Source organism: Pseudophryne corroboree, unplaced genomic scaffold, assembly GCF_028390025.1.
Source record: "Pseudophryne corroboree isolate aPseCor3 unplaced genomic scaffold, aPseCor3.hap2 scaffold_677, whole genome shotgun sequence".
Taxonomy (NCBI): Eukaryota; Metazoa; Chordata; class Amphibia; order Anura; family Myobatrachidae; genus Pseudophryne; species Pseudophryne corroboree.
The window spans coordinates 50,750-70,501 of NW_026970264.1; the positions used below are offsets into that span (position 1 = coordinate 50,750).

At 53.9% G+C, this 19,752-nt stretch overlaps 1 protein-coding gene across 3 annotated transcripts in view; it reads right to left on the minus strand.

Annotated features, from left to right (window-relative positions):
• The window catches only part of ABTB2 (ankyrin repeat and BTB domain containing 2), a 309,105-nt gene that overhangs the window by 43,915 nt on the left and 245,438 nt on the right, over positions 1 to 19,752 (minus strand). The gene's annotated exons all lie outside the window — the stretch shown is intronic.

Genomic DNA, 19,752 nt, shown 5'->3' on the forward strand with positions numbered 1-19,752 from the left:
TCTCTCCATCTCCCCATTTCCTGGCTCCCAATCTCTCCATCTCCCCATTTCCTGGCTCCTCATCTCCCAATCTCCCCATTTCCTGGCTCCTCATCTCCCAATCTCCCCATTTCCTGGCTCCTCATCTCCCAATCTCCCCATTTCCTGGCTCCTCATCTCCCAATCTCCCCATTTCCTGGCTCCTCATCTCCCAATCTCCCCATTTCCTGGCTCCCAATCTCAACATTTCCTGGTTCCCAATCTCCCCATTTCATGGCTCCTCATCTCCCAATCTCCCCATTTCCTGGCTCCTCGTCTCCCAATCTCCCCATTTCATGGCTCCTCATCTCCCAATCTCCCCATTTCCTGGTTCCCAATCTCCCCATTTCATGGCTCCTCATCTCCCAATCTCCCCATTTCCTGGTTCCCAATCTTCCCATTTCCTGGTTCCCAATCTCCCCATTTCCTGGTTCCCAATCTCTCCATTTCCTGGTTCCCAATCTCTCCATTTCCTGGTTCCCAATCTCCCCATTTCCTGGCTCCTCATCTCCCCATTTCCTGGCTCCTCATCTCCCCATTTCCTGGCTCCTCATCTCCCAATCTCCCCATTTCCTGGTTCCCAATCTCCCCATGTCCTGGTTCCCAATCTCCCCATGTCCTGGTTCCCAATCTCTCCATCTCCCCATTTCCTGGCTCCTCATCTCCCAATCTCCCCATTTCCTGGTTCCCAATCTCTCCATCTCGCCATTTCCTGGCTCCTCATCTCCCAATCTCCCCATTTCCTGGTTCCCAATCTCTCCATCTCCCCATTTCCTGGCTCCTCATCTCCCAATATCCCCATTTCCTGATTCCCAATCTCCCCATTTCTTGATTCCCAATCTCCCCATGTCCTGATTCCCAATCTCCCCATGTCCTGGTTCCCAATCTCCCCATGTCCTGGTTCCTCATCTCCCAATCTCCCCATTTCCTGGTTCCCAATCTCCACATGTCCTGGTTCCCAATCTCCCCATTTCCTGGCTCCTCATCTCCCAATCTCCCCATTACCTGGTTCCCAATCTCCCCATGCCCTGGTTCCCAATCTCCCCATTTTCTGGCTCCTCATCTCCCAATCTCCCCATCTCCCCATTTCCTGGCTCCTCATCTCCCAATCTCCCCATGTCCTGGTTCCCAATCTCCCCATGTCCTGGTTCCCAATCTCCCTATGTCCTGGCTCCTCATCTCCCCATTTCCTGGCTCCTCATCTCCCAATCTCCCCATTTCCAGCTTCCCAATCTCTTCATCTCCCCATTTCCCAGCTTCCCATCTCCCAATCTCCCCATTTCCTGGCTCCCAATCTCCCCATCACCCAATCTCCCCATTTCCTGGCTCCCCATCTCCTAATCTTCCCGACTCCCAATCTCCCCATCTCCCTATTTCCTGGCTCCCCATCTTCCAATCTCCCCATTTCCTGGCTCCCCATCTCCCAATCTCCCCATTTGCTGGCTCCCAATATCCCCATCTCCCCATCACCCAACCTTCCTATTTCCTGGCTCCCCATCTCCCCATTTACTGGTTCCCAATCTCTCCATCTCCCCATTTCCTGGCTCCTCATCTCCCCATCACCCAATCTTCCCATTTCCTGGCTCCCCATCTTCCAATCTCCCCATTTCCAAATCTCCCCATTTCCTGGCTCCCCATTACCCAATCTCCCCATTTCCCATTTCCTGGCTCCCCATTTCCTGGCTCCCCATCTTCCAATCTCCCCATTTCCCATTTCCTGGATCCCCATTTCCCAATTTCCCATTTCCTGGTTCCCCATCTCCCAGCTCCCTACCTCCCCATCTCCCGGTTCCCCATTTCCTGGTTCCCAATCTCCACATGTCCTGGCTCCTCATCTCCCAATCTCCCCATTTCCTGGTTCCCAATCTTCCAATTTCCTGGTTCCCAATCTCCCCATTTCCTGGATCCCAATCTCCCCATGTCCTGGTTCCCAATCTCCCCATGTCCTGGTTCCCAATCTCCCCATTTCCTGGCTCCTCATCTCCCAATCTCCCCATTTCCTGGTTCCCAATCTCTCCATCTCCCCATTTCCTGGCTCCTCATCTCCCAATCTCCCCATTTCCTGGTTCCCAATCTCTCCATCTCCACATTTCCTGGCTCCTCATCTCCCAATCTCCCCATTTCCTGGTTCCCAATCTCCCCATGTCCTGGTTCCCAATCTCCCCATGTCCTGGCTCCTCATCTCCCCATTTCCTGGCTCCTCATCTCCCAATCTCCCCATTTCCAGGTTCCCAATCTCTCCATCTCCCCATTTCCTGGCTCCTCATCTCGCAATCTCCCCATTTCCTGGTTCCCAATCTCTCCATCTCCCCATTTCCTGGCTCCTCATCTCCAAATCTCCCCATTTCCTGGCTCCTCATCTCCTAATCTCTCCATGTCCTGGTTCCCAATCTCCCCATTTCCTGGCTCCTCATCTCCCAATCTCCCCATTTCCTGGTTCCCAATCTCTCCATCTCCCCATTTCCTGGCTCCTCATCTCCCAATCTCCCCATGTCCTGGTTCCCATTCTCCCCATGTCCTGGTTCCCAATCTCCCCCTGTCCTGGTTCCCAATCTCCCCATGTCCTGGTTCCCAATCTCCCCATGTCCTGGTTCCCAATCTCCCCATGTCCTGGCTCCTCATCTCCCCATTTCCTGGCTCCTCATCTCCCAATCTCCCCATTACTGGTTCCCAATCTCTCCATCTCCCCATTTCCTGGTTCCCAATCTCTCCATCTCCCCATTTCCTGGCTCCTCATCTCCCAATCTCCCCATTTCCTGGCTCCTCATCTCCCAATCTCCCCATTTCCTGGCTCCTCATCTCCCAATCTCCCCATTTCCTGGCTCCTCATCTCCCAATCTCCCCATTTCCTGGCTCCCAATCTCAACATTTCCTGGTTCCCAATCTCCCCATTTCATGGCTCCTCATCTCCCAATCTCCCCATTTCCTGGCTCCTCATCTCCCAATCTCCCCATTTCATGGCTCCTCATCTCCCAATCTCCCCATTTCCTGGTTCCCAATCTCAACATTTCCTGGTTCCCAATCTCCCCATTTCATGGCTCCTCATCTCCCAATCTCCCCATTTCCTGGTTCCCAATCTTCCCATTTCCTGGTTCCCAATCTCCCCATTTCCTGGTTCCCAATCTCTCCATTTCCTGGTTCCCAATCTCTCCATTTCCTGGTTCCCAATCTCTCCATTTCCTGGTTCCCAATCTCCCCATTTCCTGGCTCCTCATCTCCCAATCTCCCCATTTCCTGGTTCCCAATCTCCCCATGTCCTGGTTCCCAATCTCCCCATGTCCTGGTTCCCAATCTCCCCATCTCCCCATTTCCAGGCTCCTCATCTCCCAATCTCCCCATTTCCTAGTTCCCAATCTCTCCATCTCCCCATTTCCTGGCTCCTCATCTCCCAATCTCCCCATTTCCTGGTTCCCAATCTCTCCATCTCCCCATTTCCTGGCTCCTCATCTCCCAATCTCCCCATTTCCTGGTTCCCAATCTCTCCATCTCCCCATTTCCTGGCTCCTTATCTCCCAATATCCCCATTTCCTGATTCCCAATCTCCCCATGTCCTGATTCCCAATCTCCCCATGTCCTGGTTCCCAATCTCCCCATGTCCTGGTTCCTCATCTCATAATCTCCCCATTTCCTGGTTCCCAATCTCCCCATGTCCTGGTTCCCAATCTCCCCATTTCCTGGCTCCTCATCTCCCAATCTCCCCATTACCTGGTTCCCAATCTCCCCATGCCCTGGTTCCCAATCTCCACATCTCCCCATTTCCTGGCTCCTCATCTCCCAATCTCCCCATGTCCTGGTTCCCAATCTCCCCATGTCCTGGTTCCCAATCTCCCTATGTCCTGGCTCCTCACACCTCCCCATTTCCTGGCTCCTCATCTCCCAATCTCCCCATTTCCTGGTTCCCATTCTCCCCATTTCCTGGCTCCTCATCTCCCAATCTCCCCATTTCCTGGTTCCCAATCTCTCCATCTCCCCATTTCCTGGCTCCCAATCTCTCCATCTCCCCATTTCCTGGCTCCCAATCTCTCCATCTCCCCATTTCCTGGCTCCTCATCTCCCAATCTCCCCATTTCCTGGCTCCTCATCTCCCAATCTCCCCATTTCCTGGCTCCTCATCTCCCAATCTCCCCATTTCCTGGCTCCTCATCTCCATATCTCCCCATTTCCTGGCTCCTCATCTCCCAATCTCCCCATTTCCTGGCTCCTCATCTCCCAATCTCCCCATTTCCTGGTTCCCAATCTCTCCATCTCCCCATTTCCTGGCTCCTCATCTCCCAATCTCCCCATGTCCTGGTTCCCAATCTCCCCATGTCCTGGTTCCCAATCTCCCCATGTCCTGCTTCCCAATCTCCCCATGTCCTGCTTCCCAATCTCCCCATGTCCTGCTTCCCAATCTCCCCATGTCCTGTTTCCCAATCTCCCCATGTCCTGTTTCCCAATCTCCCCATGTCCTGTTTCCCAATCTCCCCATGTCCTGGTTCCCAATCTCCCCATGTCCTGGTTCCCAATCTCCCCATGTCCTGGCTCCCAATCTCCCCATGTCCTGGCTCCTCATCTCCCAATCTCCCCATTTCCTGGTTCCCAATCTCTCCATCTCCCCATTTCCTGGCTCCTCATCTCTCCATCTCCCCATTTCCTGGCTCTTCATCTCCCAATCTCCCCATTTCCTGACTCCTCATCTCCCAATCTCCCCATTTCCTGGCTCCTCATCTCCCAATCTCCCCATTTCCTGGTTCCCAATCTCTGCATTTCCTGGTTCCCAATCTCCCCATTTCCTGGCTCCTCATCTCCCAATCTCCCCATTTCCTGGTTCCCAATCTCCCCATTTCCTGGTTCCCAATCTCCCCATGTCCTGGTTCCCAATCTCCCCATGTCCTGGTTCCCAATCTCTCCATCTCCCCATTTCCTGGCTCCTCATCTCCCAATCTCCCCATTTCCTGGCTCCTCATCTCCCAATCTCCCCATTTCCTGGCTCCTCATCTCCCAATCTCCCCATTTCCTGGCTCCTCATCTCCCAATCTCCCCATTTCCTGGTTCCCAATCTCTCCATTTCCTGGTTCCCAATCTCCCCATTTCCTGGCTCCTCATCTCCCAATCTCCCCATTTCCTGGTTCCCAATCTCCCCATTTCCTGGTTCCCAATCTCCCCATGTCCTGGTTCCCAATCTCTCCATTTCCTGGTTCCCAATCTCTCCATCTCCCCATTTCCTGGCTCTTCATCTCCCAATCTCCCCATTTCCTGGCTCCTCATCTCCCAATCTCCCCATTTCCTGGCTCCTCATCTCCCAATCTCCCCATTTCCTGGTTCCCAATCTCTCCATTTCCTGGTTCCCAATCTCCCCATTTCCTGGCTCCTCATCTCCCAATCTCCCCATTTCCTGGTTCCCAATCTCCCCATTTCCTGGTTCCCAATCTCCCCATGTCCTGGTTCCCAATCTCCCCATTTCCTGGTTCCCAATCTCTCCATCTCCCCATTTCCAGGCTCCTCATCTCCCAATCTCCCCATTTCCTGGTTCCAAATCTCTCCATCTCCCCATTTCCAGGCTCCTCATCTCCCAATCTCCCCATTTCCTGGTTCCCAATCTCTCCATCTCCCCATTTCCTGGCTCCTCATCTCCCAATCTCCCCATGTCCTGGTTCCCAATCTCCCCATGTCCTGGTTCCCAATCTCCCCATGTCCTGGTTCCCAATCTCCCCATGTCCTGGTTCCCAAACTCCCCATGTCCTGGCTCCCAATCTCCCCATGTCCTGGCTCCCAATCTCCCCATGTCCTGGCTCCCAATCTCCCCATGTCCTGGCTCCTCATCTCCCAATCTCCCCATTTCCTGGTTCCCAATCTCTCCATTTCCTGGTTCCCAATCTCCCCATTTCCTGGCTCCTCATCTGCCAATCTCCCCATTTCCTGGTTCCCAATCTCTCCATTTCCTGGTTCCCAATCTCTCCATTTCCTGGTTCCCAATCTCCCCATTTCCTGGCTCCTCATCTCCCCATTTCCTGGCTCCTCATCTCCCCATTTCCTGGCTCCTCATCTGCCAATCTCCCCATTTCCTGGTTCCCAATCTCTCCATTTCCTGGTTCCCAATCTCTCCATTTCCTGGTTCCCAATCTCCCCATTTCCTGGCTCCTCATCTCCCCATTTCCTGGCTCCTCATCTCCCCATTTCCTGGCTCCTCATCTCCCAATCTCCCCATTTCCTGGTTCCCAATCTCCCCATGTCCTGGTTCCCAATCTCCCCATGTCCTGGTTCCCAATCTCTCCATCTCCCCATTTCCTGGCTCCTCATCTCCCAATCTCCCCATTTCCTGGTTCCCAATCTCTCCATCTCGCCATTTCCTGGCTCCTCATCTCCCAATCTCCCCATTTCCTGGTTCCCAATCTCTCCATCTCCCCATTTCCTGGCTCCTCATCTCCCAATATCCCCATTTCCTGATTCCCAATCTCCCCATTTCCTGATACCCAATCTCCCCATGTCCTGGTTCCCAATCTCCCCATGTCCTGGTTCCTCATCTCCCAATCTCCCCATTTCCTGGTTCCCAATCTCCACATGTCCTGGTTCCCAATCTCCCCATTTCCTGGCTCCTCATCTCCCAATCTCCCCATTACCTGGTTCCCAATCTCCCCATGCCCTGGTTCCCAATCTCCCCATTTTCTGGCTCCTCATCTCCCAATCTCCCCATCTCCCCATTTCCTGGCTCCTCATCTCCCAATCTCCCCATGTCCTGGTTCCCAATCTCCCCATGTCCTGGTTCCCAATCTCCCTATGTCCTGGCTCCTCATCTCCCCATTTCCTGGCTCCTCATCTCCCAATCTCCCCATTTCCTGCTTCCCAATCTCTTCATCTCCCCATTTCCCAGCTTCCCATCACCCAATCTCCCCATTTCCTGGCTCCCCATCTCCTAATCTTCCCGACTCCCAATCTCCCCATCTCCCTATTTCCTGGCTCCCCATCTTCCAATCTCCCCATTTCCTGGCTCCCCATCTCCCAATCTCCCCATATGCTGGCTCCCAATATCCCCATCTCCCCATCACCCAACCTTCCTATTTCCTGGCTCCCCATCTCCCCATTTACTGGTTCCCAATCTCTCCATCTCCCCATTTCCTGGCTCCTCATCTCCCCATCACCCAATCTTCCCATTTCCTGGCTCCCCATCTTCCAATCTCCCCATTTCCAAATCTCCCCATTTCCTGGCTCCCCATTACCCAATCTCCCCATTTCCTGGCTCCCCATTTCCTGGCTCCCCATCTTCCAATCTCCCCATTTCCCATTTCCTGGATCCCCATTTCCCAATTTCCCATTTCCTGGTTCCCCAGCTCCCTACCTCCCCATCTCCCGGTTCCCTATTTCCTGGTTCCCAATCTCCACATGTCCTGGCTCCTCATCTCCCAATCTCCCCATTTCCTGGTTCCCAATCTTCCAATTTCCTGGTTCCCAATCTCCCCATTTCCTGGTTCCCAATCTCCCCATTTCCTGGTTCCCAATCTCCCCATGTCCTGGTTCCCAATCTCCCCATGTCCTGGTTCCCAATCTCCCCATTTCCTGGCTCCTCATCTCCCAATCTCCCCATTTCCTGGTTCCCAATCTCTCCATCTCCCCATTTCCTGGCTCCTCATCTCCCAATCTCCCCATTTCCTGGTTCCCAATCTCTCCATCTCCACATTTCCTGGCTCCTCAACTCCCAATCTCCCCATTTCCTGGTTCCCAATCTCTCCATCTCCCCATTTCCTGGCTCCTCATCTCCCAATCTCCACATTTCTTGGTTCCCAATCTCTCCATCTCCCCATTTCCTGGCTCCTCATCTCCCAATCTCCCCATTTCCTGGTTCCCAATCTCCCCATGTCCTGGTTCCCAATCTCCCCATGTCCTGGCTCCTCATCTCCCCATTTCCTGGCTCCTCATCTCCCAATCTCCCCATTTCCTGGTTCCCAATCTCTCCATCTCCCCATTTCCTGGCTCCTCATCTCCCAATCTCCCCATTTCCTGGTTCCCAATCTCTCCATCTCCCCATTTCCTGGCTCCTCATCTCCAAATCTCCCCATTTCCTGGCTCCTCATCTCCTAATCTCTCCATGTCCTGGTTCCCAATCTCCCCATTTCCTGGCTCCTCATCTCCCAATCTCCCCATTTCCTGGTTCCCAATCTCTCCATCTCCCCATTTCCTGGCTCCTCATCTCCCAATCTCCCCATGTCCTGGTTCCCAATCTCCCCATGTCCTGGTTCCCAATCTCCCCATGTCCTGGTTCCCAATCTCCCCATGTCCTGGTTCCCAATCTCCCCATGTCCTGGCTCCTCATCTCCCCATTTCCTGGCTCCTCATCTCCCAATCTCCCCATTTCCTGGTTCCCAATCTCTCCATCTCCCCATTTCCTGGTTCCCAATCTCTCCATCTCCCCATTTCCTGGCTCCTCATCTCCCAATCTCCCCATTTCCTGGCTCCTCATCTCCCAATCTCCCCATTTCCTGGCTCCTCATCTCCCAATCTCCCCATTTCCTGGCTCCTCATCTCCCAATCTCCCCATTTCCTGGCTCCCAATCTCAACATTTCCTGGTTCCCAATCTCCCCATTTCATGGCTCCTCATCTCCCAATCTCCCCATTTCCTGGCTCCTCATCTCCCAATCTCCCCATTTCATGGCTCCTCATCTCCCAATCTCCCCATTTCCTGGTTCCCAATCTCAACATTGCCTGGTTCCCAATCTCCCCATTTCATGGCTCCTCATCTCCCAATCTCCCCAGTTCCTGGTTCCCAATCTTCCCATTTCCTGGTTCCCAATCTCTCCATTTCCTGGTTCCCAATCTCTCCATTTCCTGGTTCCCAATCTCTCCATTTCCTGGTTCCCAATCTCCCCATTTCCTGGCTCCTCATCTCCCAATCTCCCCATTTCCTGGTTCCCAATCTCCCCATGTCCTGGCTCCCAATCTCCCCATGTCCTGGTTCCCAATCTCCCCATCTCCCCATTTCCAGGCTCCTCATCTCCCAATCTCCCCATTTCCTAGTTCCCAATCTCTCCATCTCCCCATTTCCTGGCTCCTCATCTCCCAATCTCCCCATTTCCTGGTTCCCAATCTCTCCATCTCCCCATTTCCTGGCTCCTCATCTCCCAATCTCCCCATTTCCTGGTTCCCAATCTCTCCATCTCCCCATTTCCTGGCTCCTTATCTCCCAATATCCCCATTTCCTGATTCCCAATCTCCCCATGTCCTGATTCCCAATCTCCCCATGTCCTGGTTCCCAATCTCCCCATGTCCTGGTTCCTCATCTCCCAATCTCCCCATTTCCTGGTTCCCAATCTCCCCATGTCCTGGTTCCCAATCTCCCCATTTCCTGGCTCCTCATCTCCCAATCTCCCCATTACCTGGTTCCCAATCTCCCCATGCCCTGGTTCCCAATCTCCCAATCTCCACATCTCCCCATTTCCTGGCTCCTCATCTCCCAATCTCCCCATGTCCTGGTTCCCAATCTCCCCATGTCCTGGTTCCCAATCTCCCTATGTCCTGGCTCCTCACACCTCCCCATTTCCTGGCTCCTCATCTCCCAATCTCCCCATTCCCTGGTTCCCAATCTCCCCATTTCCTGGCTCCTCATCTCCCAATCTCCCCATTTCCTGGTTCCCAATCTCTCCATCTCCCCATTTCCTGGCTCCCAATCTCTCCATCTCCCCATTTCCTGGCTCCTCATCTCCCAATCTCCCCATTTCCTGGCTCCTCATCTCCCAATCTCCCCATTTCCTGGCTCCTCATCTCCATATCTCCCCATTTCCTGGCTCCTCATCTCCATATCTCCCCATTTCCTGGCTCCTCATCTCCCAATCTCCCCATTTCCTGGCTCCTCATCTCCCAATCTCCCCATTTCCTGGCTCCTCATCTCCCAATCTCCCCATTTCCTGGTTCCCAATCTCTCCATCTCCCCATTTCCTGGCTCCTCATCTCCCAATCTCCCCATGTCCTGGTTCCCAATCTCCCCATGTCCTGGTTCCCAATCTCCCCATGTCCTGGTTCCCAATCTCCCCATGTCCTGGTTCCCAATCTCCCCATGTCCTGGCTCCCAATCTCCCCCAATCTCCCCATGTCCTGGCTCCTCATCTCCCAATCTCCCCATTTCCTGGCTCCTCATCTCCCAATCTCCCCATTTCCTGGCTCCTCATCTCCCAATCTCCCCATGTCCTGGTTCCCAATCTCCCCATGTCCTGGTTCCCAATCTCCCCATGTCCTGGTTCCCAATCTCCCCATGTCCTGCTTCCCAATCTCCCCATGTCCTGCTTCCCAATCTCCCCATGTCCTGCTTCCCAATCTCCCCATGTCCTGGTTCCCAATCTCCCCATGTCCTGGCTCCCAATCTCCCCCAATCTCCCCATGTCCTGGCTCCTCATCTCCCAATCTCCCCATTTCCTGGCTCCTCATCTCCCAATCTCCCCATTTCCTGGCTCCTCATCTCCCAATCTCCCCATGTCCTGGTTCCCAATCTCCCCATGTCCTGGTTCCCAATCTCCCCATGTCCTGGTTCCCAATCTCCCCATGTCCTGCTTCCCAATCTCCCCATGTCCTGCTTCCCAATCTCCCCATGTCCTGCTTCCCAATCTCCCCATGTCCTGCTTCCCAATCTCCCCATGTCCTGCTTCCCAATCTCCCCATGTCCTGTTTCCCAATCTCCCCATGTCCTGGTTCCCAATCTCCCCATGTCCTGGTTCCCAATCTCCCCATGTCCTGGTTCCCAATCTCCCCATGTCCTGGCTCCCAATCTCCCCATGTCCTGGCTCCTCATCTCCCAATCTCCCCATTTCCTGGTTCCCAATCTCTCCATCTCCCCATTTCCTGGCTCCTCATCTCCCAATCTCCCCATTTCCTGGTTCCCAATCTCTCCATCTCCCCATTTCCTGGCTCTTCATCTCCCAATCTCCCCATTTCCTGACTCCTCATCTCCCAATCTCCCCATTTCCTGGCTCCTCATCTCCCAATCTCCCCATTTCCTGGTTCCCAATCTCTGCATTTCCTGGTTCCCAATCTCCCCATTTCCTGGCTCCTCATCTCCCAATCTCCCCATTTCCTGGTTCCCAATCTCCCCATTTCCTGGTTCCCAATCTCCCCATGTCCTGGTTCCCAATCTCCCCATGTCCTGGTTCCCAATCTCTCCATCTCCCCATTTCCTGGCTCCTCATCTCCCAATCTCCCCATTTCCTGGCTCCTCATCTCCCAATCTCCCCATTTCCTGGCTCCTCATCTCCCAATCTCCCCATTTCCTGGTTCCCAATCTCTCCATTTCCTGGTTCCCAATCTCCCCATTTCCTGGCTCCTCATCTCCCAATCTCCCCATTTCCTGGTTCCCAATCTCCCCATTTCCTGGTTCCCAATCTCCCCATTTCCTGGCTCCTCATCTCCCAATCTCCCCATTTCCTGGTTCCCAATCTCCCCATTTCCTGGCTCCTCATCTCCCAATCTCCCCATTTCCTGGTTCCCAATCTCCCCATGTCCTGGTTCCCAATCTCCCCATGTCCTGGCTCCTCATCTCCCCATTTCCTGGCTCCTCATCTCCCAATCTCCCCATTTCCTGGTTCCCAATCTCTCCATCTCCCCATTTCCTGGCTCCTCATCTCCCAATCTCCCCATTTCCTGGTTCCCAATCTCTCCATCTCCCCATTTCCTGGCTCCTCATCTCCAAATCTCCCCATTTCCTGGCTCCTCATCTCCTAATCTCTCCATGTCCTGGTTCCCAATCTCCCCATTTCCTGGCTCCTCATCTCCCAATCTCCCCATTTCCTGGTTCCCAATCTCTCCATCTCCCCATTTCCTGGCTCCTCATCTCCCAATCTCCCCATGTCCTGGTTCCCAATCTCCCCATGTCCTGGTTCCCAATCTCCCCATGTCCTGGTTCCCAATCTCCCCATGTCCTGGTTCCCAATCTCCCCATGTCCTGGCTCCTCATCTCCCCATTTCCTGGCTCCTCATCTCCCAATCTCCCCATTTCCTGGTTCCCAATCTCTCCATCTCCCCATTTCCTGGTTCCCAATCTCTCCATCTCCCCATTTCCTGGCTCCTCATCTCCCAATCTCCCCATTTCCTGGCTCCTCATCTCCCAATCTCCCCATTTCCTGGCTCCTCATCTCCCAATCTCCCCATTTCCTGGCTCCTCATCTCCCAATCTCCCCATTTCCTGGCTCCCAATCTCAACATTTCCTGGTTCCCAATCTCCCCATTTCATGGCTCCTCATCTCCCAATCTCCCCATTTCCTGGCTCCTCATCTCCCAATCTCCCCATTTCATGGCTCCTCATCTCCCAATCTCCCCATTTCCTGGTTCCCAATCTCAACATTGCCTGGTTCCCAATCTCCCCATTTCATGGCTCCTCATCTCCCAATCTCCCCATTTACTGGTTCCCAATCTTCCCATTTCCTGGTTCCCAATCTCCCCATTTCCTGGTTCCCAATCTCTCCATTTCCTGGTTCCCAATCTCTCCATTTCCTGGTTCCCAATCTCTCCATTTCCTGGTTCCCAATCTCCCCATTTCCTGGCTCCTCATCTCCCAATCTCCCCATTTCCTGGTTCCCAATCTCCCCATGTCCTGGCTCCCAATCTCCCCATGTCCTGGTTCCCAATCTCCCCATCTCCCCATTTCCAGGCTCCTCATCTCCCAATCTCCCCATTTCCTAGTTCCCAATCTCTCCATCTCCCCATTTCCTGGCTCCTCATCTCCCAATCTCCCCATTTCCTGGTTCCCAATCTCTCCATCTCCCCATTTCCTGGCTCCTCATCTCCCAATCTCCCCATTTCCTGGTTCCCAATCTCTCCATCTCCCCATTTCCTGGCTCCTTATCTCCCAATATCCCCATTTCCTGATTCCCAATCTCCCCATGTCCTGATTCCCAATCTCCCCATGTCCTGGTTCCCAATCTCCCCATGTCCTGGTTCCTCATCTCCCAATCTCCCCATTTCCTGGTTCCCAATCTCCCCATGTCCTGGTTCCCAATCTCCCCATTTCCTGGCTCCTCATCTCCCAATCTCCCCATTACCTGGTTCCCAATCTCCCCATGCCCTGGTTCCCAATCTCCCAATCTCCACATCTCCCCATTTCCTGGCTCCTCATCTCCCAATCTCCCCATGTCCTGGTTCCCAATCTCCCCATGTCCTGGTTCCCAATCTCCCTATGTCCTGGCTCCTCACACCTCCCCATTTCCTGGCTCCTCATCTCCCAATCTCCCCATTCCCTGGTTCCCAATCTCCCCATTTCCTGGCTCCTCATCTCCCAATCTCCCCATTTCCTGGTTCCCAATCTCTCCATCTCCCCATTTCCTGGCTCCCAATCTCTCCATCTCCCCATTTCCTGGCTCCTCATCTCCCAATCTCCCCATTTCCTGGCTCCTCATCTCCCAATCTCCCCATTTCCTGGCTCCTCATCTCCATATCTCCCCATTTCCTGGCTCCTCATCTCCATATCTCCCCATTTCCTGGCTCCTCATCTCCCAATCTCCCCATTTCCTGGCTCCTCATCTCCCAATCTCCCCATTTCCTGGCTCCTCATCTCCCAATCTCCCCATTTCCTGGTTCCCAATCTCTCCATCTCCCCATTTCCTGGCTCCTCATCTCCCAATCTCCCCATGTCCTGGTTCCCAATCTCCCCATGTCCTGGTTCCCAATCTCCCCATGTCCTGGTTCCCAATCTCCCCATGTCCTGGTTCCCAATCTCCCCATGTCCTGGCTCCCAATCTCCCCCAATCTCCCCATGTCCTGGCTCCTCATCTCCCAATCTCCCCATTTCCTGGCTCCTCATCTCCCAATCTCCCCATTTCCTGGCTCCTCATCTCCCAATCTCCCCATGTCCTGGTTCCCAATCTCCCCATGTCCTGGTTCCCAATCTCCCCATGTCCTGGTTCCCAATCTCCCCATGTCCTGCTTCCCAATCTCCCCATGTCCTGCTTCCCAATCTCCCCATGTCCTGCTTCCCAATCTCCCCATGTCCTGCTTCCCAATCTCCCCATGTCCTGCTTCCCAATCTCCCCATGTCCTGTTTCCCAATCTCCCCATGTCCTGGTTCCCAATCTCCCCATGTCCTGGTTCCCAATCTCCCCATGTCCTGGTTCCCAATCTCCCCATGTCCTGGCTCCCAATCTTCCCATGTCCTGGCTCCTCATCTCCCAATCTCCCCATTTCCTGGTTCCCAATCTCTCCATCTCCCCATTTCCTGGCTCCTCATCTCCCAATCTCCCCATTTCCTGGTTCCCAATCTCTCCATCTCCCCATTTCCTGGCTCTTCATCTCCCAATCTCCCCATTTCCTGACTCCTCATCTCCCAATCTCCCCATTTCCTGGCTCCTCATCTCCCAATCTCCCCATTTCCTGGTTCCCAATCTCTGCATTTCCTGGTTCCCAATCTCCCCATTTCCTGGCTCCTCATCTCCCAATCTCCCCATTTCCTGGTTCCCAATCTCCCCATTTCCTGGTTCCCAATCTCCCCATGTCCTGGTTCCCAATCTCCCCATGTCCTGGTTCCCAATCTCTCCATCTCCCCATTTCCTGGCTCCTCATCTCCCAATCTCCCCATTTCCTGGCTCCTCATCTCCCAATCTCCCCATTTCCTGGCTCCTCATCTCCCAATCTCCCCATTTCCTGGTTCCCAATCTCTCCATTTCCTGGTTCCCAATCTCCCCATTTCCTGGCTCCTCATCTCCCAATCTCCCCATTTCCTGGTTCCCAATCTCCCCATTTCCTGGTTCCCAATCTCCCCATTTCCTGGCTCCTCATCTCCCAATCTCCCCATTTCCTGGTTCCCAATCTCCCCATTTCCTGGCTCCTCATCTCCCAATCTCCCCATTTCCTGGTTCCCAATCTCCCCATGTCCTGGTTCCCAATCTCCCCATGTCCTGGCTCCTCATCTCCCCATTTCCTGGCTCCTCATCTCCCAATCTCCCCATTTCCTGGTTCCCAATCTCTCCATCTCCCCATTTCCTGGCTCCTCATCTCCCAATCTCCCCATTTCCTGGTTCCCAATCTCTCCATCTCCCCATTTCCTGGCTCCTCATCTCCAAATCTCCCCATTTCCTGGCTCCTCATCTCCTAATCTCTCCATGTCCTGGTTCCCAATCTCCCCATTTCCTGGCTCCTCATCTCCCAATCTCCCCATTTCCTGGTTCCCAATCTCTCCATCTCCCCATTTCCTGGCTCCTCATCTCCCAATCTCCCCATGTCCTGGTTCCCAATCTCCCCATGTCCTGGTTCCCAATCTCCCCATGTCCTGGTTCCCAATCTCCCCATGTCCTGGTTCCCAATCTCCCCATGTCCTGGCTCCTCATCTCCCCATTTCCTGGCTCCTCATCTCCCAATCTCCCCATTTCCTGGTTCCCAATCTCTCCATCTCCCCATTTCCTGGTTCCCAATCTCTCCATCTCCCCATTTCCTGGCTCCTCATCTCCCAATCTCCCCATTTCCTGGCTCCTCATCTCCCAATCTCCCCATTTCCTGGCTCCTCATCTCCCAATCTCCCCATTTCCTGGCTCCTCATCTCCCAATCTCCCCATTTCCTGGCTCCCAATCTCAACATTTCCTGGTTCCCAATCTCCCCATTTCATGGCTCCTCATCTCCCAATCTCCCCATTTCCTGGCTCCTCATCTCCCAATCTCCCCATTTCATGGCTCCTCATCTCCCAATCTCCCCATTTCCTGGTTCCCAATCTCAACATTGCCTGGTTCCCAATCTCCCCATTTCATGGCTCCTCATCTCCCAATCTCCCCATTTACTGGTTCCCAATCTTCCCATTTCCTGGTTCCCAATCTCCCCATTTCCTGGTTCCCAATCTCTCCATTTCCTGGTTCCCAATCTCTCCATTTCCTGGTTCCCAATCTCTCCATTTCCTGGTTCCCAATCTCCCCATTTCCTGGCTCCTCATCTCCCAATCTCCCCATTTCCTGGTTCCCAATCTCCCCATGTCCTGGCTCCCAATCTCCCCATGTCCTGGTTCCCAATCTCCCCATCTCCCCATTTCCAGGCTCCTCATCTCCCAATCTCCCCATTTCCTAGTTCCCAATCTCTCCATCTCCCCATTTCCTGGCTCCTCATCTCCCAATCTCCCCATTTCCTGGTTCCCAATCTCTCCATCTCCCCATTTCCTGGCTCCTCATCTCCCAATCTCCCCATTTCCTGGTTCCCAATCTCTCCATCTCCCCATTTCCTGGCTCCTTATCTCCCAATATCCCCATTTCCTGATTCCCAATCTCCCCATGTCCTGATTCCCAATCTCCCCATGTCCTGGTTCCCAATCTCCCCATGTCCTGGTTCCTCATCTCCCAATCTCCCCATTTCCTGGTTCCCAATCTCCCCATGTCCTGGTTCCCAATCTCCCCATTTCCTGGCTCCTCATCTCCCAATCTCCCCATTACCTGGTTCCCAATCTCCCCATGCCCTGGTTCCCAATCTCCCAATCTCCACATCTCCCCATTTCCTGGCTCCTCATCTCCCAATCTCCCCATGTCCTGGTTCCCAATCTCCCCATGTCCTGGTTCCCAATCTCCCTATGTCCTGGCTCCTCACACCTCCCCATTTCCTGGCTCCTCATCTCCCAATCTCCCCATTCCCTGGTTCCCAATCTCCCCATTTCCTGGCTCCTCATCTCCCAATCTCCCCATTTCCTGGTTCCCAATCTCTCCATCTCCCCATTTCCTGGCTCCCAATCTCTCCATCTCCCCATTTCCTGGCTCCTCATCTCCCAATCTCCCCATTTCCTGGCTCCTCATCTCCCAATCTCCCCATTTCCTGGCTCCTCATCTCCATATCTCCCCATTTCCTGGCTCCTCATCTCCATATCTCCCCATTTCCTGGCTCCTCATCTCCCAATCTCCCCATTTCCTGGCTCCTCATCTCCCAATCTCCCCATTTCCTGGCTCCTCATCTCCCAATCTCCCCATTTCCTGGTTCCCAATCTCTCCATCTCCCCATTTCCTGGCTCCTCATCTCCCAATCTCCCCATGTCCTGGTTCCCAATCTCCCCATGTCCTGGTTCCCAATCTCCCCATGTCCTGGTTCCCAATCTCCCCATGTCCTGGTTCCCAATCTCCCCATGTCCTGGCTCCCAATCTCCCCCAATCTCCCCATGTCCTGGCTCCTCATCTCCCAATCTCCCCATTTCCTGGCTCCTCATCTCCCAATCTCCCCATTTCCTGGCTCCTCATCTCCCAATCTCCCCATGTCCTGGTTCCCAATCTCCCCATGTCCTGGTTCCCAATCTCCCCATGTCCTGGTTCCCAATCTCCCCATGTCCTGCTTCCCAATCTCCCCATGTCCTGCTTCCCAATCTCCCCATGTCCTGCTTCCCAATCTCCCCATGTCCTGCTTCCCAATCTCCCCATGTCCTGTTTCCCAATCTCCCCATGTCCTGGTTCCCAATCTCCCCATGTCCTGGTTCCCAATCTCCCCATGTCCTGGTTCCCAATCTCCCCATGTCCTGGCTCCCAATCTCCCCATGTCCTGGCTCCTCATCTCCCAATCTCCCCATTTCCTGGTTCCCAATCTCTCCATCTCCCCATTTCCTGGCTCCTCATCTCCCAATCTCCCCATTTCCTGGTTCCCAATCTCTCCATCTCCCCATTTCCTGGCTCTTCATCTCCCAATCTCCCCATTTCCTGACTCCTCATCTCCCAATCTCCCCATTTCCTGGCTCCTCATCTCCCAATCTCCCCATTTCCTGGTTCCCAATCTCTGCATTTCCTGGTTCCCAATCTCCCCATTTCCTGGCTCCTCATCTCCCAATCTCCCCATTTCCTGGTTCCCAATCTCCCCATTTCCTGGTTCCCAATCTCCCCATGTCCTGGTTCCCAATCTCCCCATGTCCTGGTTCCCAATCTCTCCATCTCCCCATTTCCTGGCTCCTCATCTCCCAATCTCCCCATTTCCTGGCTCCTCATCTCCCAATCTCCCCATTTCCTGGCTCCTCATCTCCCAATCTCCCCATTTCCTGGTTCCCAATCTCTCCATTTCCTGGTTCCCAATCTCCCCATTTCCTGGCTCCTCATCTCCCAATCTCCCCATTTCCTGGTTCCCAATCTCCCCATTTCCTGGTTCCCAATCTCCCCATGTCCTGGTTCCCAATCTCCCCATTTCCTGGTTCCCAATCTCTCCATCTCCCCATTTCCAGGCTCCTCATCTCCCAATCTCCCCATGTCCTGGTTCCCAATCTCCCCATTTCCTGGTTCCCAATCTCTCCATCTCCCCATTTCCTGGCTCTTCATCTCCCAATCTCCCCATCTCCCAATCTCCCCATTTCCTGGCTCCTCATCTCCCAATCTCCCCATTTCCTGGCTCCTCATCTCCCAATCTCCCCATTTCCTGGTTCCCAATCTCTCCATTTCCTGGTTCCCAATCTCCCCATTTCCTGGCTCCTCATCTCCCAATCTCCCCATTTCCTGGTTCCCAATCTCCCCATTTCCTGGTTCCCAATCTCCCCATTTCCTGGTTCCCAATCTCCCCATGTCCTGGTTCCCAATCTCCCCATTTCCTGGTTCCCAATCTCTCCATCTCCAGGCTCCTCATCTCCCAATCTCCCCATTTCCTGGTTCCAAATCTCTCCATCTCCCCATTTCCAGGCTCCTCATCTCCCAATCTCCCCATTTCCTGGCTCCTCGGTTCCCAATCTCCCCATGTCCTGGTTCCCAATCTCCCCATGTCCTGGTTCCCAATCTCCCCATGTCCTGGTTCCCAAACTCCCCATGTCCTGGCTCCCAATCTCCCCATGTCCTGGCTCCCAATCTCCCCATGTCCTGGCTCCCAATCTCCCCATGTCCTGGCTCCCAATCTCCCCATGTCCTGGCTCCCAATCTCCCATGTCCTGGCTCCCAATCTCCCCATGTCCTGGCTCCTCATCTCCCAATCTCCCCATTTCCTGGTTCCCAATCTCTCCATTTCCTGGTTCCCAATCTCCCCATTTCCTGGCTCCTCATCTGCCAATCTCCCCATTTCCTGGTTCCCAATCTCCCCATGTCCTGGTTCACAATCTCCCCATTTCCTGGTTCCCAATCTCTCCACCTCCCCATTTCCTGGCTCTTCATCTCCCAATCTCCCCATTTCCTGGCTCCTCATCTCCCAATCTCCCCATTTCCTGGCTCCTCATCTCCCAATCTCCCCATTTCCTGGCTCCTCATCTCCCAATCTCCCCATTTCCTGGTTCCCAATCTCTCCATTTCCTGGTTCCCAATCTCCCCATTTCCTGGCTCCTCATCTCCCAATCTCCCCATTTCCTGGTTCCCAATCTCCCCATTTCCTGGTTCCCAATCTCCCCATGTCCTGGTTCCCACTCTCCCCGTTTCCTGGTTCCCAATCTCTCCATCTCCCCATTTCCAGGCTCCTCATCTCCCAATCTCCCCATTTCCTGGTTCCCAATCTCTCCATCTCCCCATTTCCTGGCTCCTCATCTCCCAATCCCCCCATTTCCTGGCTCCTCATCTCCTAATCTCCCCATTTCCTGGCTCCTCATCTCCCAATCTCCCCATTTCCTGGTTCCCAATCTCCCCATGTCCTGGTTCCCAATCTCCCCATTTCCTGGTTCCCAATCTCTCCATCTCCCCATTTCCAGGCTCCTCATCTCCCAATCTCCCCATTTCCTGGTTCCCAATCTCTCCATCTCCCCATTTCCTGGCTCTTCATCTCCCAATCTCCCCATTTCCTGGTTCCCAATCTCTCCATCTCCCCATTTCCAGGCTCCTCATCTCCCAATCTCCCCATTTCCTGGTTCCCAATCTCTCCATCTCCCCATTTCCTGGCTCTT